Genomic DNA, 16254 nt, shown 5'->3' on the forward strand with positions numbered 1-16254 from the left:
TGTATAGAAATTGAAAGCACATTAATTTCTCTACATCCGGGTCTGGTATGATGGCTCAGTGGCTAAATCTTTGCCTTACAACAGCTGGGACCCCATATAGGTTCTCTTTCCTGTCCCAGCTGCTCCCTGCTTGTGGTCTGGGAAAGTCTTGGGACCATTCACCCACGTGGAAGACTTGAGAAGAAGCTCCTGGTATCAAATCAGCTCAGGTCTGGCTTTTGGGGCCACTTAGGGAGTGAAAAAGCAGATTGAAAATTTCTACGTCTCTCCTTCTCTCTCTAAAGTCTGTCTTTCAAAAAACAAATCTCTAGATCCAAGGGTGCTGATTCAGGAGTACTCTGTGTAAGTGCACCATACTCTAGACAAATCCTGAAAGACGTTGAGTGGGGTCACTTGTCCAGAGCTGCTAATGCCCACAATGAATCAGAGTTCGCAAACTTAAGGATTCCTGGGTTGAAACTTTTTAGCAAAGAAATTATATTTAACTCTATCAGATTTTCTTTTAAAAGGTTTTTTTGTTTTGTTTTTGTTTTGTTTTGTTTTGTTTTTTACTAATACCATTAAGAATTTCTACAACATTTCATTGACCATTTATTTGGTCAAGTTCTTTCTCAAAATGTTAACCAATAGCATACAACAAAGCTGCTTCCCTTTCAAAATACTCACAAGAAGAAAATGGCATTTTACCTCAGCTGAAGGAATCTGGCAGTATCTAAAGACCTAGTGATCGCTCATTTGTGTACTTAGAAGCCAGCTATATGGAATAAATGGTCTATAATTTCCAGAATCATGTTTATTCAACTAAGTGTGTGTTAGGAAATATCATGTTTGATAAATACAAGCAACTTATTTCTGCTTAAATAATGTAGTTGTGCTATTAGAATTAAAAGATCATTACTTTTCATCTTAGTTGAATCATTTTGAATTAAAATATGATTTTGTGCTAGCAACAGTTGAAATAAATATTCTTTAACTATATCCATTCTAATTTTACTTTACAAAATAAAATAAATGTTACTACTATAATATTATAATTTACAAATTTAATCACTGGATAATAAAAATTTAAAAATACATATACAGGATCATTTTAACTTCTGATGATTAATTAGTTCATTTACATACTTGTCTTCAAAAAAATCATAGTTTTTGAAATGTCAGAGTACTTAATGAATGTAATCTTCATTTTAAAAGGTGATTAATGTTAATTTAAAAATTATCTATAAAAGCACATTCCAAATTAAGGAACATTTAATAGTACTTAACAAACTTGTTCAAGTATGCAAATAAGCATCCATCTATTCATATCAATGCTTTAATATATGCATTCAGAATATATTTTTGGAACTGAGGTAATATTTGACATGAAGTATTTGATAGAAATTTATTTATTCAAATATTTGAAGTCATTTTAAAAAAAACATGGCTCAGTAATTGAATGAAGCTCCATTAATTTAAAGTTTTGTGTATGTGAGTGATACAAAATGTTTGCATTTACTATATGTGGAGTCTAAGAGAAAAGAATCATAACTGTTACATTTTAATGCAGTCAGGATTAGGACATTCTTTAGATTTCAAGAACTCAGCTCATTGTTGGTACGGACAATGGTAAGTTATTACTCTGAAATAACTTTTGTGCAATACTTTTATGTAATCAAAGGTCATCATGACAGTACATATACATTAACCTTTAATTTTCAAGTTCCCGTGAGCAGTTGTGTTAATTTAGTTTTCTTATCATTTCATTTGAGAATCACAGAATAGTAGAGACCATTAGCACATCATTTGGTTTCCCACAATGCCCATAGGTCTTGAGTTCGGCCAAAAATGGAACTAGGACCTGGAGACATAAAATGATTCCCAGATGGTGGCAGGCACTCAATAATTTAAGCCACCACCACTGTCTCCCAGAATCTACTCTAGCAAGAAATTCAAGTTAGAAACTGGATGTAAAAATCCCACATAGGAATTTCATTTTGGAATATAGGTGTCTTCACTACTAGGCTAAACAACTGCTCCTGTCCGTATTTTAAAAAGACGTTAATGGTTAATTCATATTGTTACACCTGTTTTAATTATGAATAACTGGAGGCCAAGAAAAATTAAAAATTCTACCTACCAGTAATGGAGAATATGTGGTGACTCTCTGATTTATATCTAGAAATTGTCATTACTAGCCATTTTATTGTTTGTGATCTTGGACTAAGCATTTTGCCAAAAGAAAGTCATCATTAACCCAAAAATGTTAGTCAAGTCAATATTGGAAAGGCATTATGCTCTTATTATAATTGTTCTAAATGTTGTCAATGTGAAGAACGCTCATGAAGGATCTTTATTTCCCCCTTTGGAAGCTGTACTAGGATTGTAAAGAAAATACAAATTAAAATATGTGTTTTTACAAGAGATAAGAGGTTTTTTATTCTTCATCTCTGTGGGGAAGCAGAAATCTTTAAGGGAAACCTTGTGGATATAAAACCATAACCAACTGTAATATTTTGGCAAACATTTGAGAATTCAGTGCAAAGGCTCTTATACCCTTTGGAAAGGGAAACAATGGTGCAGTAACTCCCTTGTAGAAAGACAATTGGTTAGGAGAGCACAATGGAATACCTCACAGGTGCGAAATTATAACCAGCTGTATTCCTTTGGGAAAGCTCCTGGAAATCAGGGCAGAAGTCCTGAGTGGCTAGAATGGAAAAGCATGGGTGTGGGAACACCCTGATGCTCATGTGAATTTTCTGGTATTTTCAAAGTAAGTTTTATTAAAAATGCATTGAGTGTCTGATTAGCATCTTACACAGAGAGACATCATAAACTGATAGCCTTATGTGGTATCGATAGACATAAATCCTAATATAGACACAGATCCTGAAATAGCAGAGAAGATCAGTATGTTTCAGTTCAACAACAAAATTACAGCTATGCCATTAAGGACAATTAAAAGGAAGCAAAAAATAACTAGGTGAATATTCATATTCATTTTAAGATGTGTGAACACATTTTTTTTTATAATACACTGAAGTAAAATGATATAGTTGAACACACATTAATGTTTATTAGAAACAGAATTTACATTAAAACCTATTTAAAGATGTGTACTTTTAACTCCTTTTGTTAGAATTTTAGTAGCACACAGAACAGTGATGTTATGATGCAAACCAGAAAAATGAAGGATGTTGTCAAAGAGAATGAGTAATTGTTATGGGATCATAAAGGGTACTAGATTTATTGAGCTGAAGAGTTACCAAGTATATTAGGGAGGAAATGACAAGGCTGAGACTTACAGGACTGCAAGTAGTTTTAGAGATGTGAAAGTACTCTGAAGCCCATGCAGTGGATGGTGTGCCCAGATACACATGAAGGACATGACAGCTCACTGAGGCCTGCAGAGAGCATCTAATACTATGGAGAACAGAACAAATTGGACAACTCTCCCTGCCAAACTTTCACAGCAAGTATTTGAACAAGTCAAGACAATGAGGTGGACTGTGTCAGCCAATGGAACTTGGAAGGAACACCTCAACCGTGGAACAATGCAATCAACAACATGTCAAAACTATTAAAACCACATAAGCAGCACTGTGGGTGCATGCTTCACATGGGCGACCCTCAGATGACACTGAGTGGCCATTCGACAACCCTATTGCATACTGATATGGATAGGCCACTCCCTCTCTCCCCACCTCCTCCAGAAGGAGGCGAAAAAACAAAAAAAGGAAACAATTGTCTCGTCCAATTTTCTCCATTCTTTGATCCTCCCCACCCTAATCAGGGTCCATTCTTCTCAACTATGTTCACATCATCAAAAATGAAAAAAAAAAAGATAAAATAATGTAAAAAGTGTGAAACTTTAAGCTCAAAAGGAGAGCTTGGTTTGCGGAGCAAGTGGAAACCTGCATACATGAAGCACAGGAAGGTGAGGATTTGTGTTGAGATGAGAAAAGCTAAAGGAGATTATTAAATGTTAGACTATTGTCAGCGTGTCTGGATCAACATGACATACAGCAGAGTGGTAGCACAAGTTCTTTTTTTTTTTTTCAAGGCAATAGCACAACCAGATTTCCTAATTAATTTAATCCCAGAATTCAAATGGATGAAGGAATACTGGATTTGGAAGATGGTCAAAGTGAAATTTCAAAAAAAGTCCAAAAGCCTGAAAAGCAACTGGGGGAGATGATTAAGGATGTTTTGGTTGACTGGATTGGAGAGCATTAAAGGATGTGTGAAATGTCAGGACTGAACCACTAATAGAGACAAGGAAATCAAAATGAGGCACAGGTTTGGGCAGAAAGTAATGTGTGCAGCTTTGAACATGTCGAAAGCATAAGAAATGACAACATGGTAATAAAATGGAACGGTTTCAATAAGCAGCGACATGAACAGGTCATTTGGATTTGTTTGTTGTCACTTCTAAGAGTAAACAGACATTGCTAAGAATGAACTTTTAATACTTTTAACTTTTCAATACAAATAAATAAATCATAAAAATAGTGATTCCACCAAAAAGCGTGAAAGCTGCTCATGATCACTTGGAAGTTTGTAAATAGAGCATCAGACTTGAACTGGCAGTATGTTTGATCATGTAGGAACTCATAGGAAAAGTCAGGTGTTTTAAATTATTCATGAGCTTCATAACTAACTTTCACCTTTTAAAAATAATGAGCATCTGTAAAAGCTATTGCAATTTTCTCCTCTAGAAAACCCTCAATTGTTGTCATTTAATCTCATTTCCTCAGAAGTAGGGCTTTCCAAGTTAAATGATGATGAATGATAATTGTTCTGTAATGAAACCTCAACTTGGCATCAACAAGCTAGGCAGCCTGGAGTGGGGATAATAATGTTGTATCTGATTACTATAGTTTGATAATGAAGATGGACATTTTGGTACTTTTTAGAATTCAAAAGCCTTATTGAGTCAATTTTGCTTTTGTGAAAGCTCTTTCAAAGCGTTTCTTGCTCAATTTCTTGATGGGTAGGATGAAAACTAGAAATAAGTTCAAGACAAAACAAAATATTTTAAGAACTCTTAAAAAAAACTAACAGCAATCTTAAATATCATGACGTTCTTTTGTTTTAGCTGAATGAGCATAGTATGGCACTTAAAAGCTGGTTTTAGCTAAAAATTTCTAGTATATAAATGTGAAGTTTTAGGATAAGCAATTGGTCTCATGATTTAGGTGCCACCATGCCATTTTGGCAAGCTAGAGTTTAACACTTGGCTGCAGCTCCTGATGCCAGTGAAAGTTTGGGGATTCAGCAAGTGATGGCTACAGCCTTTGGCTTTGAACTGACATAGTCCCAGTCATTGCATACATTTGAAGATTGAACTAGAAGATGGTTCTGTCTGCCTGCCTTCCTGCCAGTCTTTTTTTCTCCATCTGTCCAATTGATTTTCAAATTAATTAGCTATTACACTAACTGAATGATAATACAGATAATATGATTGTATTGGTCACTTGATGGAACTTTTATTTTTAAATTAGAGACTTTGAAAGCTTTTTGCCTATTTGTGTGCTTAAAAAAATATATACAAATAGACACACACATGGAAAAATGTGAGTGCAGATGCAGCTCACAGTAATTTTCCAGCATATGTTACTCTAAAAGACAGACAGGGTGGAAACACCAAGGAAGGATGTAAGATCTATAACCCTGCATGGGAATTTTGATGAAAAAAGCAATTATGTCAACACCTTAAATCTCCTCAAAAAACTTTAAAATTCCTTTCATTTGGTTTCCATCTATCCCCATGCAAGCAAAGTTTTTTAATTTTAAAAAACTAAGGCCCAGGGAGAGGGATTAGGTTGCAATTCCCCCATGGTTATGCATAAGACATGGTCAATCTGAGCTCTAAACTCAATTATTTTGATTCCCATTATATCTCTCTGTCTCAATATGCTAGAATAATGGACTAGAAGGTCATTGTAATTCAATAATGTTTCTGCAATTTCCATCATTTATTAGCTTGATGAAGTTGATTGCAGATCTTTTCCATTTTCTCTCATTGTAGGATGGAGAATGTAATGGTTCTCAAAACTACTGCTGAAGTCAAAAATGTCACATTGGATCTGCATTTCCATTCTGGCAAACCAGTTAAACATCAGTAAATATTGATTATTAACAATAGCAATAATTTTATGTATTAAATATATTATCAGAAACTCCATAATCTACTAGATAAACCACCTCGATTATGACGATGTAGTATATTTTCTCTGTTTTTTACTTGCTCGTTTTCTCCTTTTACTCTTTTTTTACTTTTTCTGTTCATTTATTGTTGGTTGCTGTCCAAGAGAATCGAATTTTCACCAGACCTTTCTAGTGAGATTTGGGTTAGTGAGATTCCAGGATAATTCTACCATCACTGGCCACTTAGGAAGATGTCTTTCTTTGCCTGTTAGCTATGTTTCTTTCAAAGTTTGTATTTTTGAACTATTGGATGATCTATGACTGCATCTCCAGATACTCTAGAGTGAAATGCTGAGAAATACTAGTTCTCATAAATATTGGCTGAATTTAATTTTGTCTTTACTAATATTCTATATTATCCAAGCAGTACAGCTATTTTCATTTACATTTAGAAAGGAAGGTCTGTATCATATTTAGTTTTTGTCTGAACCACAGACTGTGGTTATTATGATTAGTAACTTCCTTTTGTTAACTACATCCAAGTAATAAAATAATAATTGAAGTGGAAAATATTCAGTATTTGTTGGACATTATGTTAAACACTTCTGCATGAACTAAGTCATTTGATATTTTTTAGATATGACAAAATGAAGAGTCACAATTTTGAATAAGGTATTTCAGGTCAGAAATATTAAACCCCTTGTCCCAAATCACACAATATAACTGGATGTAGTTTATCATCAGTGTTAGGACTAATGTCCTAAGTATGTTATCATACTGTATGATGTACTGAGAAGAAGGAGGACTTGTATTTGTATCTGAAATTTTAAGAAAGTGGAACAAATCTGCTCTCACATTCCACAACTGTTAAGTAATTTCCAATGAGTCACCTAGATTTTTCCATGCTGGTTTAAATGGTGAGTAAATATTTGTACTTAAAGCTATTTTAGCATTCCTAATTTCAATTTCTCCTATTTATGGATTTGACTTTTTCAATCACAATGACTGTGAATATTCTCATTACAATTATTTCTAATCCTATAGCAATGGGAAAATCCATTGAAAGAAATCTGTTTATGAAGCTAATTAAATTTATCAGTAATGAAGGAAAGTGAAATGACTGCAAGCATCCAAGCTTTAAACAGATAGTCTTTATTAGAGTTAGATAAAGGCATCAAGGCAATACTTACTGAACAATTTGAAAACTAAATAAAACACATGTTCTAGAAGGACAATGACACTATTATATATGAAACTACACAGTCTGAAAAGTGGTGGTATATACTTGTCAAAATCCACAGGATGAATTGTGCAAAGATGGATCTCCAATGTAAACTGTATACCTCGGCTAATAGTAATATATCAGTGTGTGTTTTTCAATTTTGTCAGGTATACCCTTCAACAGAAGTAAGTTGAGAAATCCTGCATGCGTGTGTGGGAGGGAGAAACAAATGAGAGCACTGAAACTCCTAATAATTTTTGTACCAACTTAAAATGCATATAAAATAAAGGGTATTCTTGAGTACCAATTTGGGTCCTGATTGCTCCATTTCTGATCTTGCTTTCGCTGAAGGCCTGGGTCCCTGACCACACAGGCTTGGGTCCCTGACCACACAGAAGTGGAGGAACTCATAAACCCTGTAGTTGAATTGGTTCAACTCTGGATGTTTTGGCCATTTGTAGAGTGATCCAGTGGATAAAAGATTTCTCTCTCTGTCTCTCTCTCTCTCTGTCTCTCCTTCTGTTTAACTGAGTTTCAAGTAAAATTAATAAATCATTTTTTTAAAAAAATAAGTAAAATCTATTAATTTAAAAATAAATACACACTCACAACATGTAAGAAATCCAATGAGTTGTTATCAACCATGTACAAGAGTAATTGTCTTCTTACTGAATGTTATATAAAAGCAGTCTTCATATGTTATTTTGCTTGTCAACAGACCATTTGCCCTCATCTCAAAGCCTGACAAAATGCAACAAAGTAATTTGCATGGTATGAAGTTTGTAAATGTCATTAACTCTTATGTTTAATTTCCACTACTTTGGACAGAATATCTTGTCAATTTTGAAACAATCATTAGGACACAGCCATAAACTAGATTTTGCTTAAATAACAATACAATGTGATTTAAATTTCTACCTGCAACACCAGCATCTCTTGCCAGCATCAGTTTGAGTTCCACCTGCTCTGCTTCTGAGTCAGCTTCCTGCAAATGAATGTAGTAGATGTAATAGGAAATGTATACCCACAGAGGCAATCTAGCTGTGGTTAAAAGCTCCTGAATTCGACCTGGCCCATCATTGCTATTACTGCCATAAAGGGAGTGAATTAACAGATTAAAAATGAATTTTGTATATCTTGGCAGTCCCCAAACTCTGTTTTTCAAATAAATGAATAAATATTTTAAAAATAAATAAAATCTAAGCAAAACTTTCCTTGAAGAACTGAGCAAAGAATAAGTAACAATATATGAAAGTCACTGATTTGTTCATTCTTAAAGAATGAAATTCTTATAAAGATGTGAGAACCAGGACAGGATAAAGAACATTTCATGTTGGCCTGAAACAATAGCCAGTTCACATTGGGGCCAGGACTGGGGGCTGACAGTGTTGGGCCAGGCAGCAACACCCACCAGCATGAGCTGGAACAGGGCATAGGCTGGGCAGAGGCAGAAGCAGGCTGTAACTCTCGCTGGTGAAAGCCAAGGTGAGGTGAGCCATGCCAATATGGGCCGGAGCTCCCACCAACTGCTCCCAGTAAGATTCATTATGGGGAGCATGCCCAGTAGGGGAGCTGTGGTGATTCCTTTGCTGTGCCTCTTATCCCACTGTTGAGTGTGAGAGATGGCCTGGGGGCAGACCAGGCTGGGCAGGAATGCAAAGCCCTTGGGCCTGCATGTGAGCTGGGTTGGCGTAAGAGCCTGATTGGGCAAAGTGACCATATCCACTGGTGCGTGTATAAGACAGAGTGAGTGTGGGCTGGGTGAGCTATGTCTCAGCACCAGCAAGCACGTACTGGGACTGTGGGAATGTTCTTTCAGGTTAGACCATAATACCACCTGGAAAGTACAAGATCATGGGAAGTGAGTAAGTCTAGTGAGGTGGTAATGAACACCCCCCTGATGGGCTGAGGATCCCACTGCTGAACAGGATAGTCAGGGCTAAATATTGGCCGGGCTGGATAGGCAACAATACCTGACTGCATGAGATTGGGCTGAATGGTGGGGTTGGTTGGCTTGAGATAGGCTCCAGTTCCATTGGAGTCTTAATGTATGACAAAGGTCAAATGGGTGTGGGACAAAATGGAGCAGTCTGCTGCACTTACTGACATAAGTAGAAACTGGGGCCGAGGAGGACCTGTTGGCGGTTTTGGCGGGCCACTCTGACTAGATTGCAGTCCCTGCTGGTATGCCCGAGGGCCAAGTGTGTGATAGTCAGGGTTAGGCTGGCCCAGCACCCACTGGTTTGCATATGAATTGGGGTTGGGGACAGAACTGACCAAGTAATTCAGCCACCGGGTGAGTGTAGGCTAATATGGGTGAAGAACTGAGCCAGTCCCCATATTATCTGAAATATACAGAAGTCAGGTGGAGTCACCTTTGGAAAGCTTTCTTTGGAAACAGTCCCCAATGCCATTACTGGACTCAGAAGTCCAACCTCGGTGAAAATCACAGGGTTGTGGAGTACATGTGTCAGAATTGGGTTTCTGGGCCCAGCGTGATGACCTAGCTGCTAAAGTCCTCGCCTTGAACGCACCAGCATCCCATGTCAGTGCCGGTTCTAATCCCGGCAGCTCCACTTCCCATCCAGCTCCCTGATTGTGGCCTGGGAAAGCAGTCGAGGTTGCCCCAAAGTCTTAGGAACCTGCTCCCACGTAGGAGACCTGGAGAAGGTTTCTGGCTCTTGCCTTTGAATCGGCACAGCACCGGATGTTGCGGTCACTTGGGGAGTAAGTCATCAGATAGAAGATCTTCCTCTCATCTCTCCTTCTCTCTGTATATCTGACTTTGCAATAAAAATAAATAAATCTTTTTAAAAAGTTCGGTCTCCACGGGTGCTGAGGCATGTACAGTGGATGGCATACCGAGATACACATGAAAGGCATGGCAAGAAGTTCATTGAGAAGTTCATTGAGAGAACATCTTGCACCATGGAGGGAAGAACAAATTAGCTCTCCTGGTCAAGCTTTGACAGCAAGTATCTGAGCGAATCGAAGCTCCAAGGTGGATAATGTTGACAAATGGACCCTGGAAGGATTTTGTCAAGCTTAGGGTGCAAAACCAACAGCGTTTCAGAACTACTAAAGCCACTGAAGCAGTACCCTTAGAACATCCTCCACATTGGGAATCCTGGGATGACTTTGGGTGGCCGCCCCTATTCCCAGGTATTGATGTGGTTTGTCTTTTGGGAGTGTCCCTTGCCGCTTTTTTCCACACTTTTCCCAGATTTAAAAAAAAAAGAAGAACAGAAAAAGAAAAAATTAGACTGGAAGCAGTGTCTAGCAGTGTCTTATCCACTTTCTCCCTTTCCTCATTCCTCTGTACCCTTGTCGGTGTTCCAAGTGGGCATACATCATTCTCAACCATGCAAACATCATCAAAAATAAAATGAATTATTCTTAAAAAAAAAAAAAACAAAGTAATGAGCTTCTAAAAGAGAAGTCCCAGACTTCTCGGCAGATTCATTTTTGCCCTTAACTTTTTAAAAAAGTGTATTTCAGACTAAAAAATTTCAAAGTAATATAAGAAGGCTGTAAATATTCAAATTATGGTGCTTCAGATCAGCAATTCCCAATGTTCGCTCTGTATAAATTTTGTTTTTTCCCTTATACTCAAAATGAAATTTGGGTGTCTCATAAATATTCATTTGAAGAATAAATTTCCACAGCCCTATTCCTACGGCAGGAGTCACCTGCTCTGAGCAAACTCAGATTGCAGGATTTACTGAAAATAGTTGGAGAATACAGTTAATGATGACTTCTCTAGCTTCATTCTTTTCACAAGTTTCACAGCTGAACAGTGGCACTCTGAAAGAAATGATTTATTGGGCCACTACCTCATGATATACACTCTGAAATTCATTTTCAAATTTATATTTAGTAAAACATTTATATATCTGTGGATGAAGAAAAAAACAAATGTTAGATTCAAAATATCTGGGCTCTTTAAAACAAACTATATGTTTTAGGATGAAAACAAGTTTATATCTCTCTAATGTGAATAATAATTTTTATTTCACCCATTTATTTATTTAGGGCCCAGCATGATAGTGTAGCAGTTAAAGTCCTTGCATGTGCTGGGATCCCATATGGGCGCCGGTTCTAATCCCATCAGCCTTGCTTCCCTGCTTGTGGCCTGGGAAAGCAGTTGAGGACCGCCCAATGCTTTGGGACCCTGTACCCGCATGGGAGACCTGCAGGAGGCTCCTGGCTCCTGGCTTCAGATTGGCTCAGCTCCAGCCGTTGTGACCGTCTGGAGAGTGAATCATAGGATGGAAGATCTTCCTCTCTGTCTCTGCTCCTCTCTGTATATCTGCCTTTCCAATAAAAACAAATAAATCTTAAAAAAAAAAGTTATTTATTTAGTTGAAAGGTAGGGTAACAAACCAAATGGGTAAGAGAAAGTAAGAGACAGAATCTTCCATCACCTAATTCATTCTCAATTCTCTTAATTCCGTAAACTATGAAATTTAACCAGGCTGAAACCAAGAGACATGGTCTCTTAGGTCTCTCATGTGGTTGGTGGGAACAGAGGCATAGAAATGATCCAGTACTTTAGCCAAACACTCAAATACTGAAGGTAGGCATCCCAAGCAGTGATCTAGCTCAGTGATGCACAACAGTTACACCAAAAGTTACAGAGAGATAGTAGAGAGAGACAGACATAGGATAAGAAATTTTTCGCTTGTTGATTTACTCCCCAAATGACTGCATTAGTGATTGCTTAGCCAAACTGAAGCCAGAGGACAGAAATTCAGTCCTGGACTCCCACAGGGTGTCTCAGAGTCCCAACAGCTGGGCCATCCGACACTGTTTTTCCAGGAGTAGCATCATGGAACTGGACTGAAAGCTGAGTAGTCAGGACGGGAGATGGTGTTCAGATGCAAATGAAGATAGTGCAAACTATAACTTAACTGTGTGCCATGATGCTGACACTCCAACAAATAATGTTTATTTTTTTTATTTTTTTTTTTCATTTTTTTTAATTATTATTATTATTATTTTATTACATTGCATCATGAGACACAGTTTTACAGGCACTGGGATTCCCCCCTCCCCTCCCCAAAACCCGCTCCCCCCCCCCCCGGTGGATTCTTCCATCTTGTTTAGAGCCTTACAATTTTACAATTCTTTGATGCAGATCAGAAGCAGTCTACTCATATTGATTATTGATTCCTTGATTACTTCACAATATCTTATTGCATGAGATACATGTTGTTTGGGGTTGAAATAATATTACTGTTTCAGATTGACATCAATTCATAACAACCACATCAACAACAACACCAACAACATCGACAACAAAGTATATCACCCTGAAAAAAAGTAACACCACTGAATAGCCAACACATGCATGACAAAAAGGAAACACAGAAGTCTCTCGGGAAAAATGATGCCATCATATACTTCATAAGCACATGATGAATTCTACTAGAGAATAGAGATTATTTGGAAGCAACCAAACTGAAGTAAAAACATCAAAAAACCAGCATAGATTGGACTGTTGGAGTTACCCTTTCCATGTTGGCTTCCTTATATGAGAGAGAATATATGGTATTTGTTCTTTTGTGATTGACTCATTTCACTCAGCATAATGGTTTCTAGTTGGGACCACCTGGTTGTAAATAGAATAATTTTGTTTTTCTTAATAGCTGCATAATATTCCATGGAGTAGATATACCACAGTTTCTTTAACCACTCTTCCTTGGACGCACATCTGGTTTGCTTCCACGTCTTTGCAATTGTAGATTGTGCTGCTATAAATATAGAATTACAGATCCCCTTCTCACAGGCAGATTTCACTCCTTTTGGGAATATTCCTAGGAGCGGGATAGCTGGGTCATATGGCAGGTTTATTTGCAATTTTCCCAGCACTCTCCATACTAATTTCCATAGTGGTTGTACTAGCCTACACTCCCACCAGCAGTGAAGGAGGGTACCTTTCTCCCCACATCCACGCCAGCAGGTGTTGTTATTCGAGTTCTGGGTGTAGGCCAGCCTCACTGGAGTTAGGTGGTACCTCAACGTGGTTTTCATTTGTATCTCTCTGATGGCTAGGGAGCCTGAGCATCTTTTCATATGCCTGTTAGCCATTTGAACCTGTTCTTCTGAGAAATGTCTGTTCATTTCTTTTGCCCATTTTGTTACAGGGTTGTTGTTTTTGCTGTCCCTGGGTTTCTGAAGCTCTTTGTAGATCTTGGATATTAGTCCCCTATCACTTGTGTAGTATGCAAAAATTTTCTCCCATTCTGTTGGTTGCTTCTTCACTTTATTAATTGTTTCCTTTGCTGTACAGAAGCTTTTTAGTTTGATGTAGTCCCATTTGTTCATTTTGGATTTAATTGCCTTTGCTTTGGGTGTCTTTTCTAAGAAGTCTTTCCCTGTTCCAATATCTTGGAGTGTGTTTCCTATATTTTCCTTTAATAGTTTGATGGTTTCTGCGTGTAAATTTAGGTCCTTGAGCCAGTTAGAGCTGATTTTTGTATAATGCGACAGGTGTGGGTCTTGCTTCTTTATTCTGCAAGCTGCTATCCAGTTGTCCCAACAGCATTTGTTGAATAAACCAGGTATTTTACCTGGATTGTTTTCCGTTTTCTTGTCAAAGATTAGGTGAGTATACATGTGTGGATTTCCTTCTGGTGTTTCTATTCTGTTCCACTGATCTTCTTCTCTGTTTCTGTACCAGTACCAGACTGTTTTGATAACCACTGCTCTGTAGTATGTCTTGAGGTCTGGAATTGTGAGTCCTCCAGTTTGATTTCTATTTTTCAGGATAGCTTTAGCTATTCGTGGTCTTTTGTGATTCCAAATGAACTTTTGTATCATCTTTTCTATTTCCGAGAAGAATGTTGTTGGGATTTTGATTGGGATTGCATTGAATCTGTATATTGCTTTTGGTAATATGGTCATTTTGATAATGTTGATCCTGCCAATCCAAGAACATGGTAATGTTCTCCATTTTTCAAGGTCTGCTTCTATTTCCTTCCTAAATGATTTATAGTTTTCATCATAGAGGTCTTTCACATCTTTAGTTAGCTTAATTCCTAGGTATTTAAGATTCCTCTCCTCTATTTTAAAGGGGACAGTACTTACAATTTCCTGCTCAGCCGTGGAATTATTTGCGTACACTAGCGCCATCGATTTGTGTTCATTAATTTTGTATCCTGCCACTCTGCCAAAGTCTCTTATGAGTTCCAATAGTCTCTTGACTGAGTCTTTTGGCTCCCCTATGTAGAGAATCATGTCATCTGCGAATAGTGATAATTTCAATTCTTCATTTCCAATTTCTATACCTTTAATTGCTTTGTCTTGCCTAATAGCTCTGGCTAGGACTTCCAAAACTATATTGAAGAGTAGCGGTGACAGTGGACATCCCTGTCTAGTTCCAGAATTTAGCGGAAAAGCTTCCAATCTTTCCCCATTTAGTATGATGCTGGCATTGGGTTTCTCGTAAATTGCTTCGATTATGTTGTAGAATGTTCCTTCTATGCCTATCTTGCTTAGGGTTTTTAACATGAAGTGGTGTTGGATTTTATCAAATGCCTTCTCTGCATCTATAGAGAGGATCATATGGTTTTTATTTTTCAATTTGTTGATGTGGTGTATCACATTTATTGTTTTGCGAATGTTGAACCATCCCTGCATGCCTGGGATGAATCCCACCTGGTCCGGGTGAATGATCTGCCTGATGTGTTGTTGGATCCTATTGGCTAGTATTTTATTAAGGATCTTTGCATCTATGTTCATCAAGGATATTGGTCTGTAGTTCTCTTTTTCTGTTGTTTCTCTCTCTGGCTTTGGTATTAAGGTGATATTAGCTTCATAGAAAGAGCTTGGGAGGATTGCCTCTTTTTCTATTGCTTGAAAAAGCTTGTGTAAGATTGGGGTAAGTTCCTCTTGAAATGTTTGGTAGAATTCAGCTGTGAAGCCATCTGGTCCAGGACTTTTCTTGGTTGGGAGGGCTTTAATTACTGATTCAATCTCAGTGCATGTTATTGGGCTGTTTAGATTGTTAATTGCTTCTTGATTCAATTTTGCTGGATTGTATGTGTTCAAGAATCTATCCATCTCCTCTAGGTTTTCTGATTTGTTTGCATATAGTTGCTTGTAATAGGTCCTGATGATTCTTTGTATTTCTGAGGTATCTGTTGTTATATCTCCTTTCTCATCTCTGATACTATTGATGCATATTTTCTCCCTCCTTTTTTTGATTAGTTGAGCTAGTGGAGAGTCTATTTTGTTGATTTTCTCAAAGAACCAGCTTTTTGATTGATTGATCTTATGTATAGTTCTCTTGGTCTCTATTTGGTTTATTTCCTCCCGTATTTTGACAATTTCGTTTTTCCTACTAATCTTGGGACTCCTTTGTTGTTGAGTTTCTAGTTCTTTCAGTTGTAAGGTTAGCTGATTTACTTGGTGCTTTTCTAGTTTCTTGACATAAGCACTGATTGAAATGAACTTTCCCCTCAGCACTGCCTTGATTGTGTCCCATAAGTTTTGATAAGTTGTGTCGATGCCTTCATTTGTTTCAAGCAATTTTTTAATTTCTCCTCTGATTTCCTCTCTAACCCATTGCTCATTTAGTAACATATTATTCAGTCTCCACATGTTTGTAATTCTTCCTTGGTGTTTCGACTGCTTGGTCTCAAGCTTCACTCCTTGGTGGTCTGAGAAGATGCATGGTATGATTTCAACTTTTTTAAATTTGCTGAGGCTTGTTTTATGGCCTATAACATGATCAATTCTGGAGAAAGTTCCATGCACTGATGAAAAAAATGTGTATTCTCTGTCTGTAGGATGAAAGGTTCGATAGATGTCAACTAAATCCATTTGCTCTAGAGTTTGGGTGAGTTCTATTGTTTCTTTGCTGAGTTTCTGGCTTTTTGATCTGTCCATTTGTGTTAATG

The sequence above is a fragment of the Ochotona curzoniae genome, unplaced genomic scaffold, assembly GCF_017591425.1.
Source record: "Ochotona curzoniae isolate NIBS_2020 unplaced genomic scaffold, NIBS_Ocur_1.0 scaffold_1037, whole genome shotgun sequence".
NCBI lineage: Eukaryota > Metazoa > Chordata > Mammalia > Lagomorpha > Ochotonidae > Ochotona > Ochotona curzoniae.